A 21,969-nucleotide genomic window follows, 5' to 3' on the forward strand; every position below is an offset into this window, starting at 1 on the left:
CTTTTAAAAGAAGGCAGAAGAAGTAACATTAACAGACGAACATCTTGTCAGGTACATAGTTTTTTAAAATGAACACAGAACTACAGAGGGTATCACGAGAATGAGGGCAATACGTTTCCATTAAAGAGAAGAAAACAGCAAAAATATTCAAAACTCTTTACAGATGCTGGTTTAGACTTGGGGAAGACAGGGAACCTCCTAAGCTTTTACAGGTTTACATTTTAACCATCAAAATGTCAAACATTTTTTCTGTACGCAAAAGACATCCTTTCTCTCTGTATCATTGTTTCATTTTACCTATGATCACTTTCACCAAGGGTTAGTAATGCAAATGTAAGCAACTGGCTACAGAAATTTCAAAACAAGATCTGCTTAAGCTCCGGATGGAAAACTAGGACCAAGAAATTGCAATGCATTCCTGCCTGGAAGAGTTTTAGTGCCCAGAAATAGCACTCTAGTGGTAATTAGTTCTGCTCATGCCTTATCCAATTACCTTAATGTAACAAACAAAAGACCTCCACTACTACCTATTCCTGTTAACGCTGCAGAGTCAACACACACCAGAGAACAGTGAGGTCACACATGTCTGGTTCCAAAGCAACACTGAACTCCAGCAAGAATAAATTCCCTTCTCAGTTACTGCTGTGCAGCCTCCCCGAACAAAACATACATTAGTAACAATGTAAAAAACATGCTATATGTGCCAGCCACTTCAATTTTCAAGGCTGACAGGAAACCCTGTCATTTTAACATGAAACCCTGAATTTTATCTGAAAATTGCTTCAACGCTTTGTGAAGCGTATTCTACAATGGTGAGACACTCAGAAAGGTCAGAGATCCTACTCTGGGAAAAACCTGCTGGAAAAGACTCTAATACGGCATTACTCCATTGGCATGCCCATGTGTAAACAACAGTGTGTTTTGTAACTCAGAAAAAGCTAATGAGCAGGCAGCCTCGAGTTCCATGATTTAAATAACACAAAGAAACTGCTTTTAAGTTTCCACCATTAAAGTTAAAACTGTTTTCATTAAAGTTAAAACTGTTTTTATCTCAAGAGCTGTGAAGTACAAATAGAAGATCACTTGACAAGCCCTTCGGAAAACAAAAGGAGCCATCCCTGATTAGTTACAATAGGCTGGAGCTGACATTTGCTACGGTGCAGCTTTGGTAACTTTTACAGTCAGCAACCTCCTGGTAATCTTCACTATAAGGATTTAACCCCACACTGCAAGAAATGGATTAATCCCAAATTTTGCTGTACTCTCTTCTGATTATTAAAATACCAACATCTAAGTAGGGCACTTCAGTCAGTAACTGTTATTTCAAGACTTGGTTTTTTAGCATCTAAGAAAAGGTATTTTTGCCAGTGTCCTTTCAACAGTAATTACTCAGAAAGTGGTAAAAATCAAAATTCCACCCTCTGAAAGAGCAGCAGTGGGAAAGGCTGACAACCTTCGAGAGAAGCCCCGTGACTGACAAACAGTTATTTGAAGCAACATCACCAATCTTTTAACCAAGAAAGCGGAAACAAAGCATTTTGCATGTTCCTATTTAAAAAAAAAAAATAATCATTTTCTGGGCAAAAAGACTGTTCCTGTGGTGGACTAATTACACAGTTTGAATAACTACCAAGAACTTTCCCATAACATTTCCTTACATTCACCACAGTTTATGAAATGGAAAGAAAAACATCAAGCTAAAGAATTATCATTTCCTGCGATGCCAAGTTTCAAGCTTCTAAATCCAATCCAGTTTGCTTGGATGCTTCACTATTACTGCTGCAGTCCCACAACTCTGTTCCTCTTTCCTCCACTACAGAATCAGTAACGCAGCTTCTCTGCCTCCCCCTCCCTTAGTGCCTCCAATGTCTCAGACCATGCAGGTCCTACAGCACCTGCAATGAAGGGAGGGAACCAGGAGCTGCTTCTGAGCTTCCAGAGTTTTGGGGAATTTTTGGAAAGTATTATAATCAAACTATAACCAAAGCTTTGCTTTGGTTTCCATCTGACTTGTGCTTGTGACCCTGCTCTTCACCAAAATGTCCACAAAGCACCAGAACATACATAGTCTAACAGGAGCAGTGGCTATCAAGCCTGACAATACCTGGTATATTAACTATTTGTGAGTTGTTCAGGCTTTCCTCTGAATTGTCTTCTCTACAATGATTAATGGGAAACTTAGTGCAGAAGCCTAAAACGAAAAGGCAGGGCTTTGAGAACATTGCAACCAAAACTAACAAAAAAAACCCAACCCCAAAACAACATGAAAATATCTGATAAATGGTAGGAAATAAATTCATTTAAATGAGTAGATACAAAGACAGCTACCACTTCCATGCCTATGACCCTTCTACTTGTAAGAACAATTTCTGCAAATCAATAAATGGAGGTCACAGTTCTTAGTTCTGTAGATCACTGCCTTAGACTGTGATCATTTCAGGGGTGAACCTCCGCTCACAACTGACACTGGCATCTTAGCACAGAAGCTCAATTGTTACCTAATGAAGGCACAACATCTACCCTTTGTAACAGATACAGAGGTTTATCAGTGACCTAACCACCACCACCTATTACGTAAAAACCGCAGACAATGTAGCAAAAGAAACTCTGATCAGTATTTCAAATTATTGTTTGTAAGGAGAAAAATGTAGTATTAAGATGAGGAGAAAATGAGAGTGCAGAGCAGCGACGGTTGACAAGATACACAAAGTGGAGAAGAAAACTTGCTTCCAATAAGGAAGCTATTAGCTGGATAACTTTGCTAACATTTCACCTTGCCCTGACAACAAAACATGCAGAGTTTTGATACAGAATTAAGGCTTTTCAGAAGCATGCAGACCGAGTTTTTCTTATGACAATACACTGATTTATGGTAAAAGCTCTGATTAGAAGGCAGGTATAACCACATAGAACTATCTGCTAGGATTTCTCCCAGGAGAAGAAAATTCAGTTGACAGAGGAAACTTCATAGCTGGTTCCTTCAACTACACCAGGAAAAGTGCTGCTGTAACTCATGGCCCATTAGCTACTCGGAGGCAGCTTCTCGTTTGCATGCTCCAACTCCCTGCGCAGACAGTAGGTTTTTTCTCAGTGAGCATACAGTAAGATATTTCAGAACTTCTAAAGTGAAGTTTTTCATGTAATATTAACTCTTCAGTAACTAGCACACTGCAAATTCAGTCCCCAGTTACGGGAGCTTTTGTTTGCGCAGCTGTACCCTAAGCATTCGAAACAGCAGAAATCACCCTTTTGCTATTTAAAGAACATTCAATTTCCTCAAAGTTTCTGAGCCCTTAACAGTTTTGCTCAAAGATGACATACCTAATTCTTATGCGTAAGCTGTCTGAGACTGTTAAAGGAGTATATTATGAATATTCATAAGTTGGAACTCATTTAGTAACAAAACCATGTAACTTCAAAAATAAAAACTTTAAGACAACCACTTAACATCACATGTTAATCAAAAACATATTACTTGGTTTAGTTGTGCTAATTTGCCATAGAAAGTTATATATAGTTTACTTACATTTTAGAGTAAATATATGAGTATTTAACCATGCAGAAGCAACAACCTGACATAAAATGAAATCAGGAAAACAGATACTGAAAGCTTCATACTTTACTGAATTTCACTGCATCATTTACAGAAACACTGCTGTAAATATATTTTTCAGTGGAATTCATCCTGCTTCAGTACTAATGTTTCCTATCATACCAGACTTTTACAAAATGCCAGCTCAATAACTGTTTTTATTTTAGCGCATGCCTTCTGCTATTTTGCACTGTCCTACCTAAACACCTAAAAACACTGGGTCCACAAACCAATGCATGAACAGAAAACAGGTTTGTAAGTGTGAAAAAGATCCAGATTCCCACTTATGTTCAAACAAGGAAAAAAACCTCACACCCTCAGGGATGACTGACTTCCATTATTGCACGCCCTGGTAATTAAGCTTTTAGTGTGTGCTTTACTTCCTTAGTTCCTTCACACAATTTCTACCTTTGTCTTACAAATTCAGATACTGCTATGTGCTCGGATAACTTTTGTGAGTGTAAACCATGTTTACAATAACAAGAAGCTTTAGATCTATCCTTTAAATTCCCTTAAATCTGTACATTTTGCATACAGCTTTCACATGTACATTCGTTTTCCCTTCCCCGCTTCTACATTATACAGGCAAGTTGCAATATATTATGAAGATGCAAATCGTTTTGGACAGATTCATACCACACTTGTCTGTCTTCCAATATATTGCATCCTCAATCCATTTTAATGTAATAAGTTCAACAACTTTTAGAAGAAGATGTATTTATAGTACATCTATAGAGCTAGAAGGTCTATACTGTTAGTAAATCTGAGATCTACAGTCAATCTATAGCTGTAATTACATACCCAAGAGCGGGTGCCCTGTAGGGGGTTTTCGTTTGGTTTTTGGTTTGGGGGTTTTTTTGAACAGCTTTTACAACTGCCTAACAGTGTTTTTTGACCATTGTAATTAAACTAAATAGATCTGTCCTTCTATGTGTTAATTTGCAAAAATCAACAATTACCAATATTCATCTCACGCCAGGACCCAATTTCTGGTTTAGAAAAATTTCTGAATTTTAGATACACCTAGTACTTTTCTTAAGTCTAAACGAGCATTAACATCCACAGTTAAGTTCCTTTCACTCATTTTTCAACTGGAATAAGAACTTCCCTGAAAGCAACTTGTGCTACATTTTAGGAAAGGAACCCTCATGTTTTAAGCAATAAAACGTGTTATATTGGTAGAATTTTTTCTTGGAGGCTCATTTCACATATACCTGTTCGTTTGCTCTCTTGAAGCACAAAAAAAATAAAGCTATTCAAAGTTTTTTATTGTGGTGTCACAAGGTACAAATAATGGAAGGGAAAAAAACCTCTAACTCTTTCATTGCACATTCAGTATCCCAATTGGTTTCTATGTAAAGATCCATACGTTTGGTAATATTTTGACCTTTAAAAAAGGTTAGGAGCAACGGACAGAATTGACAATTTGATGCCATCTTGTGGCTTTTTTAATTTAGTAAATTAAATTTCTAGCTTGTTCCTTTATAACCTTTAAATTAGTACAAGATCCTTACCCAAAAATCTAAAAATCATTAGATAACTTGTACTACTTCTGTGCAGGAGCATGCAAGTAAAAACTAACCTTTGATTCTGCAAAAAGTATTAGCAACTGCCTGCTTATAAAAGATAAAGCAGCTTTCAGCTTCACCATCCATGATGGAAGACATTCAACCAAAGGCTGCTTTGTTCATGAAGATGAACGTAGAACTGCAACAATCTGATCTCAAATGAGAAAGAAAATAAATACATGTGGATGGTAAACTTGTAAAATTATCTTTAAGCACAGACTTCAATTCCACTGCTCAATTCAGGGTAGAGAGACTGTAAAAACTCATTGTGATTACCAGCAACTATACTATCATTGTCTGAGTGATTTAAAGTATTGAACCTCTGAAAATTCTAGTAAAGCCAGCCTAAAGAACTATGGCAAAAATCTAACACAGCTACTTAGTTAAAAAGAGTATTATTTTTCTAGAAATTAAGTCTTGTATACATCGATCTACGACAAACAGCCAAAAGAATGGGATGACTTCAAAAACAGGTATCTAACAACTGGTCTAGATGCCCTGCTTTAAACTTGACAGAAACATGTATTTCATACAAATAGCCTGGATTCTGAAAACACAAGGCTTTGTTCTAAAAATTTAAAGCCCTTAAAAGCCTTGGCGGGTGGGGGGGGGGGGGGGGGTGAGGAGTACACACAGGATCTTCCAAAGAACCAAGCAAAGCAATCCAACTGAGCTTGTCTGCTTCTGCAGTCTTCCCGATGATTCTCTGACTTATGCTCCCATCAATAAAATTCTAGTAATATTTTAAGTTTAACTAGTGTTTCACTTCATTTTATTTGCACGTGAAACCGGTATAGTTTATTAGCATACTTCTATGTACACAAACCTGCATATGCAGTCCCTCAAGACCGATATTTAAATAGTAAATTGCAAGCCTTTAGTAGCCTTCCTAATTTTAAACTCTGCTGTAAAAAAAATAGAATTTGATAACAGGATCTTAACTGCTGTGGAAATACTGCCAATGTCACAATCATTTTAACTTCTACTGCTTGTAATATTAATTACAAGGTCATTTCTACTGTTTAGACTGTCTCAACTTCCTTATTGTCTAGAAAAGAGTGTGGGAGTTTAGGCAGATTTAAAGATATTTTTATAGAATTAATTTAAAAAGGGGAAAAGTTTACCATTGTTTATCAAAGGCTTCTGATAGTAATTGCCTAAGGCAAGTTAACACCATCGCTTCACTACTTCCTACTTTGACAACTAAAAAACCTGATGTAACAAGACAAAAGGGGTTAGCAAAAATTCTATCATACTATATTTGTTTCAAATATTTCAAAATACAAATCTGCTTATACGGAAGGTCATTTCTTATCAAGCATAGTGTGAAGAAAAATACCAATTAATGACTGCCAATCCTCAGATTCAGTTGCAAAAAAGAAAACTTGACACATCTCACAAAGATAAGGCAAATTACAATTTTCAAAATGCTGTTAAAGTTAGTACATGTAACAAATTTTGCAAGTGTAAGGAAATCAGATGTAGCCAGTCTCTTCTGAATGAGAACAGTGTTACAATGATGGAGGAGAGGGGGAAAGGAGAAGCAAGGGAGGGTGGCGAAAATAAAACTATGCTGACGACTGAATTAACTGGACTGCTTGCAGATAGCTTAGGCAATATTCTCGTTCTGCAGAGAAAATGGTTCCAAGCAACACAAATCAGAATTGAATCCAAATTAATTCTGTTGTGACTGAGTGATCAGCTAGGGACAAAATCATATAAATATGCTGTAACAACAATAATGATAAAAATTATTTGAGATGCTTTTGGAAAGAGTTAATGAAAGCAACAATTACTAAGATGCCTTAAAACTATTACCCCCAAAGCTGAGATTTCAAAACATTCCTGAACAATCTTTAATGAAGCATGCTAGAGTTCCTCCCATGTTTATCCTTGCACAGCGTATTGGTAAAATTAAGATCTTCATCTTGAATTCACTAATTTTAAACCATTGCTATTGAAATAGCAATTCTGAGCTGAAAAGGAATGTTGGTGACAAAGCCAGATTAAACATGCAGCCCTTCCATTTTCCTGGGGATAAGCTGTTTTCAGCAAAAATCAACAACTATTAATCCTGAGAACTTCAGAGGTTTTGTCTGTTTGTTTTAAAAATAAAGGCCTGCCTATAATACACCTACCTATCTTTATTTAAATGCCCCATTCCCTTGAACTAGAATGAAAAGACAAAAGCAGATATCATGAAAACATTATTTGTGCTGAGAACTCTTGCCCTTTGGGTTAATTATCGGAGCTGGCCTCACACTTATTACTCGGCAATCAGTATGATTTTTGACAAAGTTTAAGAATAAAAGGATTCTTTCAACTTTGAGAAAGTCAGATGCAAAGGTTTATATGCTACTGGTTTTCTGTATACTAAGGTCAGAACACACCACATTGATTCAACAGAACTGTAATTTGCACAATTGTGAATTTTCTAAAATTTGCTAATGTTTCGCGTTCCTACTTTCAACTTCACACATTCATGAATCTCTAGTTGCAGTATGACCTCTAACTGCAAGTATTAGTCACTCCTATGAAGTGGGTTTTCCACCAGAAACATTACAGAATATGGGGCTCAAAATTCATTTGCGCAAAAGCATTCCTGACATTCAAAGCTCCAAACATAGGTAGAAACCCACTGTTATTTTTCTATTTGAATCCTGCTTTGGAAATTGTATTCAAGGGAACAGTCATATGTACATTTAAAAAAATGTTGCTCAGTACAGAGCAACTGGTAGAGCTCACTTACACCTGTACTCCGTAAGCAATAAATTTGCAAAGGAAAATGCTTAAAAGACCTCAGAATGGTTCCTTTGCAACTTCTGGAAAGACTCATTAAATGCTTTGTGTGAGAAGAAGAATCTTAAAACCTTTGCAGGTGCCTAAAATGAATACAGATGGATCCTTAACTTCTGCATTAAACTCCTTCCAAAAACCCCCAAAATGAATCAAGATCCAAGCAATTGATTAACTTGCTGTTCAATGTCTCAATGCAACAGAAACTGAGGAGGCTTTTTCCAGACACCCCTCGGTCATACCGAATCCTTTTGCTAGAACAGGTGATGCTGTAATATTGAATCTTAATATACAAGAAGCTATTAAAGACCTCAGATTTTTTTTGTGATTGCTTGTTCAACAAATTATCCAGCACAACTTATTCCCAGTAGTACATCACCCTGATGTGATCCTCTCCTTGCTAGTAACTGAAAAGATTATTTTTCTGTACCTTACCATCTTTCGCAATCCCAGCACTATGTTTATATATTACATTATGGTACAAGAAAACATAATTATCATGGGTGGTCATGGCCAGAGAGATGAAAGTAATTTCAAGTAATCACCTTGGAAGACTTAAAATATCAGAAGAAAATCCTGAAACTGTATTCCTTGAGAAGCCAATGCACAAAGCTGAACAGTGGAGTGATGAACTCTTAGTTGTTTGTGTTGTCTAGAAAAGCAACTGCTGAGTTCAAAACCAGCATGAGCTTTTTCAGGATCAAAAGCTTTAAGCCGCAGCTATAACAAATTAAACAAACAAGCCAAGAGATAAGAGGGCTTGAGTGATGGCAGCGATGACTGTAAGAATGCAACAGACTATAACCACTTTGACATGGAAAGAGCTATTCTGAACTATCACAGGCCAGGGAAAAGTCTAGAAAAGTGTTCTAACTGCGAGTGTCTTACACTTAAGGCTTCCTCCTTTATGAATAACAGCTAATCTACTACGCAGGTTGAGCTGCAAAAGCTGGATTGTTGGGGTTTTTTAAACCACAAAAGGCAAGAGGCCTGTTATAACTGGAACAGGCTTGTAATACTCAAGTACAGATCCGTGCAGTCAGTCAAATAATGGCAATGAAATTTATGCTATCTCAAATTTTCCTCTCAACTCTTTTTATATTTCTTTACTTTGTGGCTGTACATTAAGACACCCCAACAGAGTCCTGTTGGACACCCACTTGCTTCACTGGCTACAGCAAAGTGACAAAAACTGTGTGTATAAGAAAATAAGTAGTACTATAAAAAGGAAAGAAGTGTATTTATGCCAGTTATCTGGGCCATTTGCAGAGCAATAAATCACCAGCATAACATCCATTAAAGCCCTCCTATCAACAAACTGTCCATTGAGACGGAGCAGATTTGCTATCTTGGGTGCCGGTGATAAAAACATTGACAAAATATTGAGACACAGGGCAGTATCTATAACATCAGACAAGCAAGTTAGAAATTTTTGCAGTGAATTACTATTCTGTTTCAAAGTCCTGCACAAAATGTATTCAGTTCCTGGACTTGCACATGCTGCAGTCATCCACACACTGTAATTCCCCCAAACTGGGAAGACTGGGCATTTTAATCTACTTACAAGATAACTAGAATACTGCCTCTATGCATTTGTCCTGCCCTGGCTGCATCAGTTCACAGGTTTGCTTTCAACTGTAATATTAAAAAAAAGTAATAATAAAATTATACCAAATAATGAAAATTAACCACAGAAACACCATAGTCACAAAAACACCCCAGATTTTGTCCTGCTCTTACTCTATAATCTTATTCCTTTAAAAACAACAGACTGAAAGGAAGAAAATATATTGTGTGCCATTAAGAAAGGAAGTGAATCAAATCAAATCAGGGTGCAAGAGTTGGTGGTGGATGGTGGCAGGAGGACGATGGGTGAACAGACTCTTTTGTTTGCTTTGTAATGCTGTGGCTGAGCACCCTCGATCATAACGGCAGCAAAAAGGTATCGCTTCTCCATGACAAGAACACAGAATCAGTCATTTCCCCCCCTTTCTCAAACACCTAAAATAAGGCTCACATTTAGAGTTTGTACGGTCAGGTGAGCCCCTGTGAAATGTTTGCCAAGCACTACACATAATCACAGCATTACTCAAGCTTTAAACACAGCCACAAAAACTTCAGACAAAGCTTTTTGCAACAAAAGCACCTCTAGCTGGGGGGACAGGACAGGAGATACTGGCATTACTGCTTGCCCAGATTCTGTTCCCCATCTGCCTTCCTCATATGCGACAGCACAATGGTCGTTGCCAACAGGTTGATCGTGTGTTCAGAGGAACTTCCCCGCACTCAGCTTCTATCACAAGAAGCTGGGAAGTCTGACCCGTAACAAATCTGTACCCAAACACAGTTATTGGTCACCTTGTGAATAAAATCCTATTTCACTAAAAAATACTAAGTCTGAGAGAAACCAACTATTTTGGACAGACATGGAATACCTTACATTTTCAATGTATAGGCTTGCTATATGGTGCCATATGAAAAAGTATTATTTTGAAAACTATTACGACTGGAGCTGACATCCGATTGCAATGTTTCTTTCTGCCTGATGATTCCATAGACTTGTATCAAGTAAAACAAAAGATTTCAGGAGGTTTAACTATACAGAAAACACATCTATTACTGGATCAGAATGTTTACATTCAGATTCCAACAAAATAAACAGAACCTTGGAAACATTTTCCAAGTCACGAAAAAGCAAAGTCAGGGCATAGAAGCAATTTGGGATTTAAAAGAATAGACATACCATCTTCAAGAACCAAACCTGTGAAGTTCATAAGCAGTGTGCTTCTTGACAAATAGTTAGGTTGAAATAACTGCCTTCAAAGTTTTTTTACACTAGCATGCATGCCACAGAATTTCTGTATTATTGCTACAATATCACATAGCAAATAGATTGTGCAAACTGCTATTGGTATTTGTATCCTGAATAAATACATCACTCATACCACCCTACTGTAGAATATAAAAGCTGATGATGTTATATGCCTATATCCAAAAGTAACTGTAATGGCAATAAATCATGCATTAAGTTAAAATACAGGAAGAATTCTGGCTGTATCACACAAGAGTAATTTTTCCATTTGGCCTTCTGCCTCTGCTTTCAGCTTCCTTTGGCATTATATCTAAATTCCCCATTATTTTTCTCTCTTTAGTAGAGAAGATTAAATTAAGCCTTTCTCAAAGCACTAAGACTACAGCATTCAACTTTTATTTTTTCATTTTATAGATGATCCATACACTAGATAGAAGCTTGGAGATAGACTATCAGTGCAATATGAGATCTAGTGCATAATACAACTGTTCTTTGAAACGGCTGGGGCAGAGCCGTATTTTTGGTAATGCAGAAATGCAGGCAGCCCTCTTAAATGAAGGTCAACTGACAAGGTCTTGTTTGTACAGTCTGGGGCCATTCCATTCAGGGATGATACAGGATACGGGCTGTACAAGACCTATACAAATTTTAGGATCTTCCCATTATGCTGACTTTTATACAGGCTTCATCCACCACTGCAGAAAAAAGTAACACCCAGCCTAAATGAGCAGATTCAAAAGCATACTTTAAAACAGGTTTTAAAAAAATTTTCAGATGGCTGCCCCTCTCTCTCTCTACCTAAATACACCTCTGTGCATGTATACACACATACATACACACACACACAAACTCATCTTCAAGAACTTCCCACTGTGAATAAACACCGAAGATGACAGACTGTGCCAGCCGGCACAGGTGAGGTTCACTGCAACTATTATTCCTGCTACTCACATGTTAGCAACTATCAGTCATCCATAATGATCCTGTGGATTTTGCAGTTTATCTGAAGGAAATCTGCCTTAAGCAGCAAGACCTCTTCAACCTCTCCTTCATCCCTCACATCTGTCCTGTTACTTCAAATAGCTGTTTCGCCTTTGAAAAGTCTACTGTCAGTGATAAAAAATAAACAAGATTTTTCTTCTGCAGCAATCTGTTGCAAAGTTAAGATCCCCTCACTGGAAAACAGAGCACTTAGGTGGCAAAAAATAAAAGTGAGTAACCCACTAAGAGCAGACAATGTTTTGGAATAGAGTTAGGCTTTCAATGCCAAGATCTCAATGAGAAAAAAAAAAACCCAAAGTGTAACAAGATTACTCTGTTATGACACCCTGGAACTTTCTGTATGTGCTTCGGAGGGCTTCACCAGTCGCAAACAGATTCAATTAGACAGACTCATCCAGTAACTTCCTTGTCTTAATCTGATGGTGCTCTACTTTTATGAGAAAAACACCAAAACAAAACCTTTCGAAAAAGGGCAGCAGAGTAATTTTACATGTAGCTCAACAGGCTGGCAATAAGTACAGAAACGTCACACTTCTCTATTCATTCCTGTTGTTCCAAAAAGACATTCTGAAAATCTAAGACAAAACAACTATTCAAGAGCTAACACCAGACTACACATTTCTTCCTTATTTTGCAGCTTCTGCGTTGTCATATTCTTGGGTAAATGAATATATGCCTATTTTGAAGAAAGAGCAAAACCCCTTATCTTCTCAAACAGACATTTTTTTGTCACTGGCTAGTGCCTCGTTTGAAGAAAAACATCTGAAGGCACTACCACTATGAAAGCTGTTCTAAAAAAAAAAAAACCCAACTTATTATTGCCATCAGATCTCAATCAGCTGGGATCAAATATTTTGGGTAGCACATTTTCCATTTGACATGACAGAGGTGCCTCAGATTTAGCAATTTCATTAGCTCAGGGCAGCTCTGTAGGAACACGGCGCATCCACTTCCCAGGCCAGCAGGGCTGCAGAAACAGCACCGCCACACAGCATGGAGTGACTATTTATAAATCTTGCAAGCACCTCGTGTATGCTGCAGCATTGTTTCAAGAACAAGCAAGCAATTCTACCCAGAGCCATCAGAGCTTATTAGCTCCGGCCACACGGGACCTGAACCAACTCCACCAGACCATTCAGACTAGGCTGATGCATCTATTCCCCAATGGCCCACGTTCCACAAGGCTTATTTGATTGTGTGCATTATCATGTGAATACACAGATCCAATTTTAATCTGGCACTGGTCCCAACCAACCTGCTGGTGAGAGACGTAAAGAGATTCAAGAGACCTGCTCTAACTCTCCCCGCTGCATCCAGCTTTTCCCACAATGCTGGCGCATCTCCTTGCCCATTCCGTTCCCACAGCACACCTCAGAGAAATGAAATGTCATCACATGTAACATTCTTCTTGTCATTAGGCAAATCCAGCACAGGGTCAAGTGCTTAAAAAAAAAAAAAAAAAAAAGGAAAGAAGGGGGGGAGAAAAAGGGAAAGAAGAAAAAAAAAAAAAAGACTTATTCACAGCAAAGAAATCTCCATGTGAGGTGACCTAGATTCTCAAAAAAAGGGATTTCCTTTTGTATTGTATCCAGGCCTCATTAAATCAGGAAGGATTTTTTTATTCTATTTTATCACTGTAGTTACTTACCTAGAAATGTAATGGAAGTAGAAAACAACTGTTGTCTTTTTTTGCATTATTATGCTTCTTACTGATATTAAAAGAATTGCAGAGCTTTTTATATTTGGCAATAAAAAGTAACTAAGGAAAACAATAAGCTAGAGATCCTAAGGTGCCAGGGAAAAAAGAAAAAGTCAGGTTTGGGCTCCCCAAAGCTATCTGCTTTCTTCTGCTATGTAAACCATAATATTTGCCATGAGTAAAGTACAAACATGTATTAACCAAAACTCACAGAAAAAGCATCTGTAGAAGTCTGAGTGCTTATTTACACAAATCCTTGAGAGGAGAAGACTTAAAAGAACCTGCAATGTGCATCATTATGACCCTCACCCACTGTCATAAGATTTGTGGGTGTTTTTTTTTTTTAAGAGGACGACAGTTTCTCATATGTTTTTAAGAGGTAGAGGGGTTTCTTTAGATGACAGATGCTCACTTTAAATTTACTTTAGTAAAACAGATCAGTGATAGAAAGCTTTGCAGATGCTGACTAAAAATTAAATTAATATATATTGCTGTATTACAGAAAATAATATAATCTTTAATTTTAGGCCACATTTTATTAATTCAGCATTAAATATATCCAGCATTTTTTTTTCCTGTTAAACACACACCTCCCTACAGTATGCATTAATGATTCTTCATATTATGTCTTGAGATGGACAAGATGCAAGAGCGTGGACTCTGATTTCTTCCTCTGTTAGAAGCCACTAAATTACAGAAAATGAAAAATCTGGAATTTAAGTTTGAATTATAGTTTAGGATAGCAGAAAAGAATAAAAAGTCTCTAGTTCTGAACCAATATTCTCCATCAATTAACATAATAAAAAACGAGCTTTAAGGGATTTCCTCTAAACCATGCATTTGAGGACTAAGAGTCCTGGCAACTCTGACTCTACGTGTGAAAAAATCCTCAGGCTCACAAAATCAATCTGGACTCTTACACAGATTACAGAAGGAATTATGAACACAGTTATTCAGACGAAAAGTATGATTTCCACAGCACAGTTTCCTTTTCCTTGGAAGCCACAAAAGGCATGTTATCATTTAAGTTTAACGTGAATTTCAAAAGCGGAAAAAGAAAGACTGCAGGACAGACTGGCAACTAGGAGTGTGACAAGACATTTAGCACAGTAACTTAATTGCTTTGCTCATCACAAGTACACACAAATGAACATTTGCTTCCAAAGGATTTTTGCCACAAAACAGAATTAACTTTGAAATAACTGAAAATCAGTTCAATGATATTAAGCACACTACATGATAAAAGTCAGCACCTATTAAAATTAGCTTTTCATTAATATACACTGACTGGAAACTACTTCCAAGTTGAAGGAGTCATTAATATGGAACAACATTAGGAAAAAAAAAGATACATGAAACCGGCTGGTCAAGCTGAAGTAGTTCTATGAAACTAGGTGGTGTGCAGGATGTTGGGAGTCGTTCTAGTTCCCCCAATGTGTCAAAGAGAGAGCAGCAGGGAACTGCTCTTAAAAGGGGACTTACTCTCCATCTTACGACCCAAGTTTTCTGTTGGATATGAACAAATACCGCTTAATTTTATTACAGGAATAGAACCTCTTGGATCACTGGAGAGAGGATTTTTCCCACAGATTTTGTTGTTTTTCCTAGTTTAAGCCTCTGTGCTTTAAGCAAAGGCTTCAGGCATTTAAGACAATTGTAAACCTTTGTTATTTCTGCTATAAACCCCATGTCCCAAAGAATTAGCTGTAAATGAGGATACCTACAGGATAGAGCTGTAGGAATTAATGTACTAGAGCTACTGTGGAAACGTGACAGATGGAAAGAGTCAGCACAGGTCTCAACCCCAAGTCACATGCAATTCTGACAGTTCTCGAAGTCCAGCTCTTCAATTTCACATCAGTTAACACCCACCAAACATCTGCGTCACCAATTTCAAAAGCAGGAGTTTTTGAGGCCGACAAAATGTCTCCATATTCACAAACAAACCATACACAGAGGGGAAAAAATTTGACAAGCAGATAAACAGTTGGAGCCGCTAAACTCTTAATCAGTCTCACAGAAATAACAATAATATATAAAAAAAAAAAATCTACATAGCTCATCCAGCAGTCCAAGGAAGAGTGCTGGGCAGGAGGTCTGCATCCTGGTGATGAACCTGATGGGCCAAGACCCTTGAAATCATTGGGAGAGAAGTGCTGGATGTCTCAAGAGCCTGAAGATAGCTGAAGGGAAAAGGGTCTTTCTGTGCCTGTTGCAGGAAGGACTCGGGCAGACAAAGGGCTGGACAGGTGGCAACAGCTGGAGCAATGTATTTTTTTCCTTGGGCAGAAGAGCTGGTGGCCTATTACCTCCCACAGGATGCCATCTTCCTGCTTTAAGATATTTGATCTTTAAGACATTTGATACGTAGTACCAGTTCTTCCCCAAAGTCTCCCTTTCTGTAAGAATTCAAGTCTTCAACGCAAATTCTCACGCTGGGGGTGTGCGTGTGAGGGTGAGCGTTAGGGGTAACAATCATACAGGACAGGCAGGCGGAATCAAACAAGTCATAAGGTAAGGGGAAAAAAAATAATCTATTTTCCACAATGGTTCTTTAAACTGCCTGTGAACGTTTGGTACTTCTGCTGGTTGGCCTTCTCCCCCCTGCTGTGCTGAATCAAAGCTTCATGAAGTCCCCACTCTTCTCAGAATGCAAAAGGAACAGTTGTGACAGGCAGAAAATATTCTGCTGGCACTGGATTGTCAGTTCATCAGGGGAGAGCTGCACAAACAAAAATTCTGCATAATACAAATGAAATTATGTTGTCCATCCCCTGGAAGAAAATATCTGCATTTAGCACGCAATCAGCAGTAACAGGATGCAAAGCCTGGGGGAAGACATGAAAAATCAGAATATGGAAAAGAAAGAAGGTGTGATAAAGCAAGCAACACATTATTGACTCAAGAAACATGTCTGGACAGTAGTCCAATATGCAAAATTTATGTAACATACAAACCCAGAAGAGAAATAAAGTAGACCGAAACCATTTCGTATTTTGGCTTTTCAAGTGAATTTTGAAGCACTTAAGATCTGTGTTCCTCAAAAGGAAGCTGTGATAGGAGAATGGATTAAATTCCTGTTGGATATCTAGAACGTCAGTTTGCTTAAAAAAAATACAAACTTTAGAATTATGAAACATGCCCTTGAAAAGCTTCCTAATGCAGACTGAGTAAGCAGCATGCTCCTGACCCGAAAACCTCACTTACTCTTTTCTCTCTCCCACAACTTTGCAAAGGTAGGAGATGTGCTTATATTCCTTATGGAATGATACAACATTATGGACAACTCATTAGCAAAGAAAAATTCAGAATAACTGTAAAACTTCTGTAGTTCTGTCACCATTTCAGATTGATCTACATTGCTGCATTTCTGTTTTAAATTCAAGACATTCAAAGATTAATGAAATCACTGAGTTTATGACTTGGGGATTAGAAGAGTGTAAAAATCCTGACCATTTATAAAAAAATACAGTAAGCATAAGCTGGCTTTTACAACTAACTAAGCAATGGTGAAAATCTAAGGAAAATAAGGCAGGCAATACTGACACTTGTGGTCATTTCTAGATTGCTATTTTTATTCAGTTACAAACGTGCTTGTGATCGTGAAGAAACATGCTGGGATCAGAAAGTAGCCAAAAAATTTACAAATATTTCACACCACCATTCCCTCTCCACTCTAAACGATTTATTGGAGAAGTACTCTTTTTGAAACAAAGAGAAGAATGGCCACTGGCCATACACATAATAGTTCTTAACACAGAAAATTAAAACTAAGCGTTTATGACATTCTGTATTAACACATTTCAGAATTTTTTTAAAAAAGTTTGAAAGCAAAAACAACCAGCCTTGAAAATGTTGCCATTAATCTTTCTCAACTGAAAACATTCAACTGAAACTTGAAAAGTTTTCAACACATTACAGCTGAAATAATACTATGTTTTACTATGGTAAAATGGAATAAACTTTGCAAGTGTTCATGGAATATGGCCCATATGAGAACATTCTGTTGACGGGTCAGCTATGATGTACATATGGAGTTTAACCTGCACAGGAATCGCGGTGTTCACAACACACGGCCAGCAGGCAGAAAAATCACCGAGCAATACACACCTGTGAGCACTCCAAACTGATTAGAGAAACTTCTGTTAACATTGTCAAGACTGAACTTTATTTAATGGCTCAATCAATGGGGTCTGATTTATTTTAAAACCAGCTCGACAAGATACCCTCTAAAAATGAGATGTAGGAAGTTTAAGGTTTTTTTGAGGAAAATACTCCACCTTTGTTTTGCAAAAGTACATTTCGCTTTGTTCACAGTTGCCACGTGCACAGGCTGTTCTAAGCAGCCATCTTTTCTTACTCCTCGCATCTGCTTCTGGCTTTGCAGAACTGGCTGAACAACTGACACAGTTACTCTGCAGTGTACCTTACACACGGGCCACACATCTCCACATCAGAGTAACTCCTCCTTAGTCTTAATAGATGGCAGCGTTTCAAACACAAAGATTGCAGCTTCTAATTTAAGATGTAACCATAGTAACATTACAGAACATACTACTCCCTGGATCAAGAACAAGCAGTCCACTGACCCTTCACAGTGAGATTTAGCCGAAATAAAGCTCATTCCAACCTCCAGCCCAGCAAGATTACTAAAACCTTCAGGTCATATTTCCAGTACAAAGCAAGCTCTGCCCTCCTGAAATACCCAAAACATACAGTATCAGATAAAGACAGTAAAGAGGAAAATGCTATAAAAGAAAAAGAACTTAATCCTGAAACTTTTACTTTCTAAAGCTACATCAGTCACACCTAGATAAAAAGTAGCAGAAAAATCGAAGCTTTTCCTTACTTTTCTGTACGATGAGCAAAGACCCGCTCATCCTTTAAAAGCAAAGAAACAATGAACAAAAGAAATTCTTCATTAAGATTTAAGAATCCAATATTCAATTTGTTCACATGGGAAGATAACCAACTTCACACATATCATAGGAGACAGCGCTGCCTGAACTTTACAAGCTATGCATAAGTGATGTGGTCATATAATTAAAAGCCAAAGCTGATGTCTGTTCCCTTCTAAATTTACTTTAAAACAGATTCAGTTTAGAAAAAAATGGCCCTTGGGACTTTAGTACCTTTAATATTTACTAATGAGTATTTACAGATAAAAAAACCCAACAAGCTCTGCCCACTCCAGTAAGTAAACATACTACACAGCTCACAAACTTTCAGGAGATACACTTCAGGCATAGTGTAGTAGTAGTAAAAAAATTAAGTTGGATTTCGTGGACTTCAAAAACCATTCTGTTGAAATTTAGACCTGTTTCCCAAATACAGTATTATGCATCTTACCTGAAAATTCAAAAATCCGATGCAGATTTACATGCCGGTGTGTGAAAAAACATTATTTGATTCTATGTAAATCAACACGGGTAAATTAACTACATTAATATCTCGCTTGATTTCCTACTTGTAGCCCAGAATGCATCAAACTTGACAGTACTCCAAGCAAACTGTCATGTTTGTATACATACAGCAACAGATTATATAAAGTTCTATATATTTTATATAGGGTAAGGACAAGAAAGCTTTGTGTGTTTCAGTGAAGAACTCTGCAGACTGAGCACACATGCAACATTTCAAAGCACTGTCTCTCAATTATTCATAAACATCCTAGAACAGTAAACAGTGCTGGACACAGGTCCCTCCTCTCCCACTCCACTGCCCTGCTGACACCCCCCCCCACCCCCCACCCCCATTTTTCAAATACAAAATTTTTTAGAGTGGAACAGATTCAAGTCTTTACTGATAAGCACATTATATTTATAATTCACATGCAGGGAATATGCTCATGCTCCTAAAACTTCCTCAAATAGAATCATAGGATCTGGGGAAATTGTCATTAGGATAGAAAATGCATACATTAAAAACATGACTAAATTAACAGAGAAAGTTAGTGTACATAGATGATTTAGTTAGGAGGATAAAAATCTGATTGTGTTTCTAGTAAATTATCAGGATATGCATCTAGAATAGTAAAATGCACTGACTGCCTCGGGAAGCCTTATTTGCGAGCAAAGGACATACCTACCCCCAATCCTACTAATCAGAGATACAATATGATAGAGCAATTGCATTTGCTTTATCTTTAGCTAAAAAAAAAAAACAAAAAAACACCCAACAAAAAAAACCCCACAAACCAAAAAACACCGAAACAACACAAACCAACCCCACCCAAAAAACCCCAACAACAAAAAAAAAGAACTGACAACCCACAAAAACACAAATAAAACCCCAACAGTCTAAAGTGCTAGTCATTAACTTTCCAGAATAGAGTGGACAAACACAGTGACTAATGAATACTTGCTAAGTATGCTGCTAGCTTTCTATTTTCTGAGCTATCTATCGTTGTATTTTTTTTAAGAGAGTAAAAGTAATAAGATGCTTCAACATAGAAGGGTCAGTCATTGAAAGGACAGAAAAACAAATTCTATAATATAGGTGGTGCCTGTAGCAGACAAAAGACATCTTATATCTATCAATAATTGAAATCAAGTGCCCCTGATTCTGCAATACCAAACTTCGACCTTTACCAAGAAAGCAAGCCATTAACAGCAGAGAGGCAGCTTAACAGCATGTGCTTATACATTAGTGTCGTCCAGCTTAATTGACTAACCTAAGATTACAAAAAGCAGCTTTTATAGAGTAAGCGCGTGTAAAGGAAGTATGAGCAAAGAAATACATTTATATTTTTTTTCCTTTGGCATGAAGGTAAAAAAGATTTATACTCCAACAGAGCCAAATGGGTTAAGTCAAGCTTCGTTTCTTAAATGCTTATAATTCCTTTGCACTGCAGAACAGCTTTTGGAATACGGGAGCAGAATATCTAGCATTAAAAATCCCCTTGAGAATCATAAGTTACAGTGTCAAGGAAAAGTGAAAATAATTTGAAAAAACCCTCAATCATTCATTTAATAATCATACAATTTTTATACGATTCACCTATCATTATGCTTGAACTGAGTAAGTATCATTTATCAAATAGGAGCAAGAGCCTGTAAAGCTTTCTGGCTGCCTTTGGATTTAGTCAAAATGAATGCAAACAATCACGTGGGATTCAGCCAAGCAGTGACGTTAAATTCTGCTCTGTCAGAAGACAGCATCTGTCAAAGCCCACATTTAAACTGCTGCCTGCCTGTGCAGCAGCCGAAGAACTACGGAATGGATTTTATAGACCAGAATCCTCGGTTAAAACAGCTCAAACCCATTGCTATTACTGCCTAGCAACAATGAAGGAAGGAATAGAGGGAAATCCTATTACTGAAGGCAACTGAACCACTACGCGCTCGCACTCCCTGCTAACATTGCCATTAGAAATATGGATACTGAGGACAAGAGAACACAGCACTGCATTGTCCGACAAGGGAAACACCAGATGTAAAAGCTCCAATCCATCGGCTGTGAATGCCAGACCGCCCCGACCAGACCAGAAACGAGAACTACTGTCCTTTTGTTTGAAGGATGAACAAAAAGCCCCAAGACAAGGACAACACTTATGAGCAAGGAAGGTAACACAGCAACGAGCAGACAGATGGACAGATTGGATACTGTGAAAAGCAATCGCAGGAAGCAGACTGTTGGGGGATGTGCGCATGTTCGATAGCATCTTTTTTACTGAAGTGATGGCGTGCCAAAACTATTTTCTGTGGGTATAATCCTCGCACCACAAATGGCCTGACCAAGGAAGGTATGTCGAATCCTTGTGTGTGATATTCACTCAATTGTCTGTTACCTTTTCAGCCATTACAGATAATGATCGCTCATAACACATCTCTGAAGGGGGAGAAAGAATTCTTGCAGGTTTTCCTTTCCCACAGCACAATGTCACTACTTTACACTTACTAAAGGCATTGCTTACAGTCTGCACAAGGTTGGTGTGGCTGGAGAGGAGGGATTAAAGGGATAATGTTGCTACTGTAACGATTGCTTTTAACTGAGACATTAAAAACTCAAACCCCTCTGAAATAGAAAAAACAGTTAGAAATCCTCTCAAACTAGGTCAGAATTAATCCTTATGTGAAGTAATCTTAAAGCACTGGTAAAATGGTCACAATGGGACACGCTGAGAGCACTGAACCATCAAAACAGACCACGCAGCCAAATTACATTATCTGAAAAGTACCGACAGACCTTTTTACACTTGCTCCCCTTCCCCCTCCCCCCCCTCAACCACAAGCAAAATGTCATCAGGCTAATATTGACCAAGCATAAACTGCAAACGTGCAAAAGATTGGACATGATTTAAACCATCAGCAGCGCAATCAGGCACCACATTTTACAAGTAACATCAGGCTCCCCTGACATCCATCCCAAAAGGAAACCTTCAAACACTACAGGCTTAAAATGGTGAGCACAAAATTCTCACACCATTGTTACAATTTGTTTAGTATGATAACACTGAGTGTTTAACTTGGATTGTAAAATGACATTCCATCTAATTGCC

General features: G+C 37.8%; 2 protein-coding genes across 2 annotated transcripts in view; one reads left to right on the forward strand and one right to left on the reverse strand.

Moving 5' to 3' along the window:
* The window catches only part of CDC73 (cell division cycle 73), a 109,766-nt gene that overhangs the window by 18,406 nt on the left and 69,391 nt on the right, over positions 1–21,969 (reverse strand). The window lies entirely within an intron of this gene.
* B3GALT2 (beta-1,3-galactosyltransferase 2) overlaps positions 7–21,969 on the forward strand; it is a 28,907-nt gene continuing 6,944 nt past the window's right edge. Inside the window, exon 1 of the mRNA XM_080406978.1 lies at positions 7–21,213. The gene's annotated coding sequence lies outside the window, so the exon portion shown is untranslated. The remainder of the gene's footprint in view (positions 21,214–21,969) is intronic.

Source organism: Falco punctatus (assembly GCF_963210335.1).
Source record: "Falco punctatus genome assembly, chromosome: 11".
Taxonomy (NCBI): Eukaryota; Metazoa; Chordata; class Aves; order Falconiformes; family Falconidae; genus Falco; species Falco punctatus.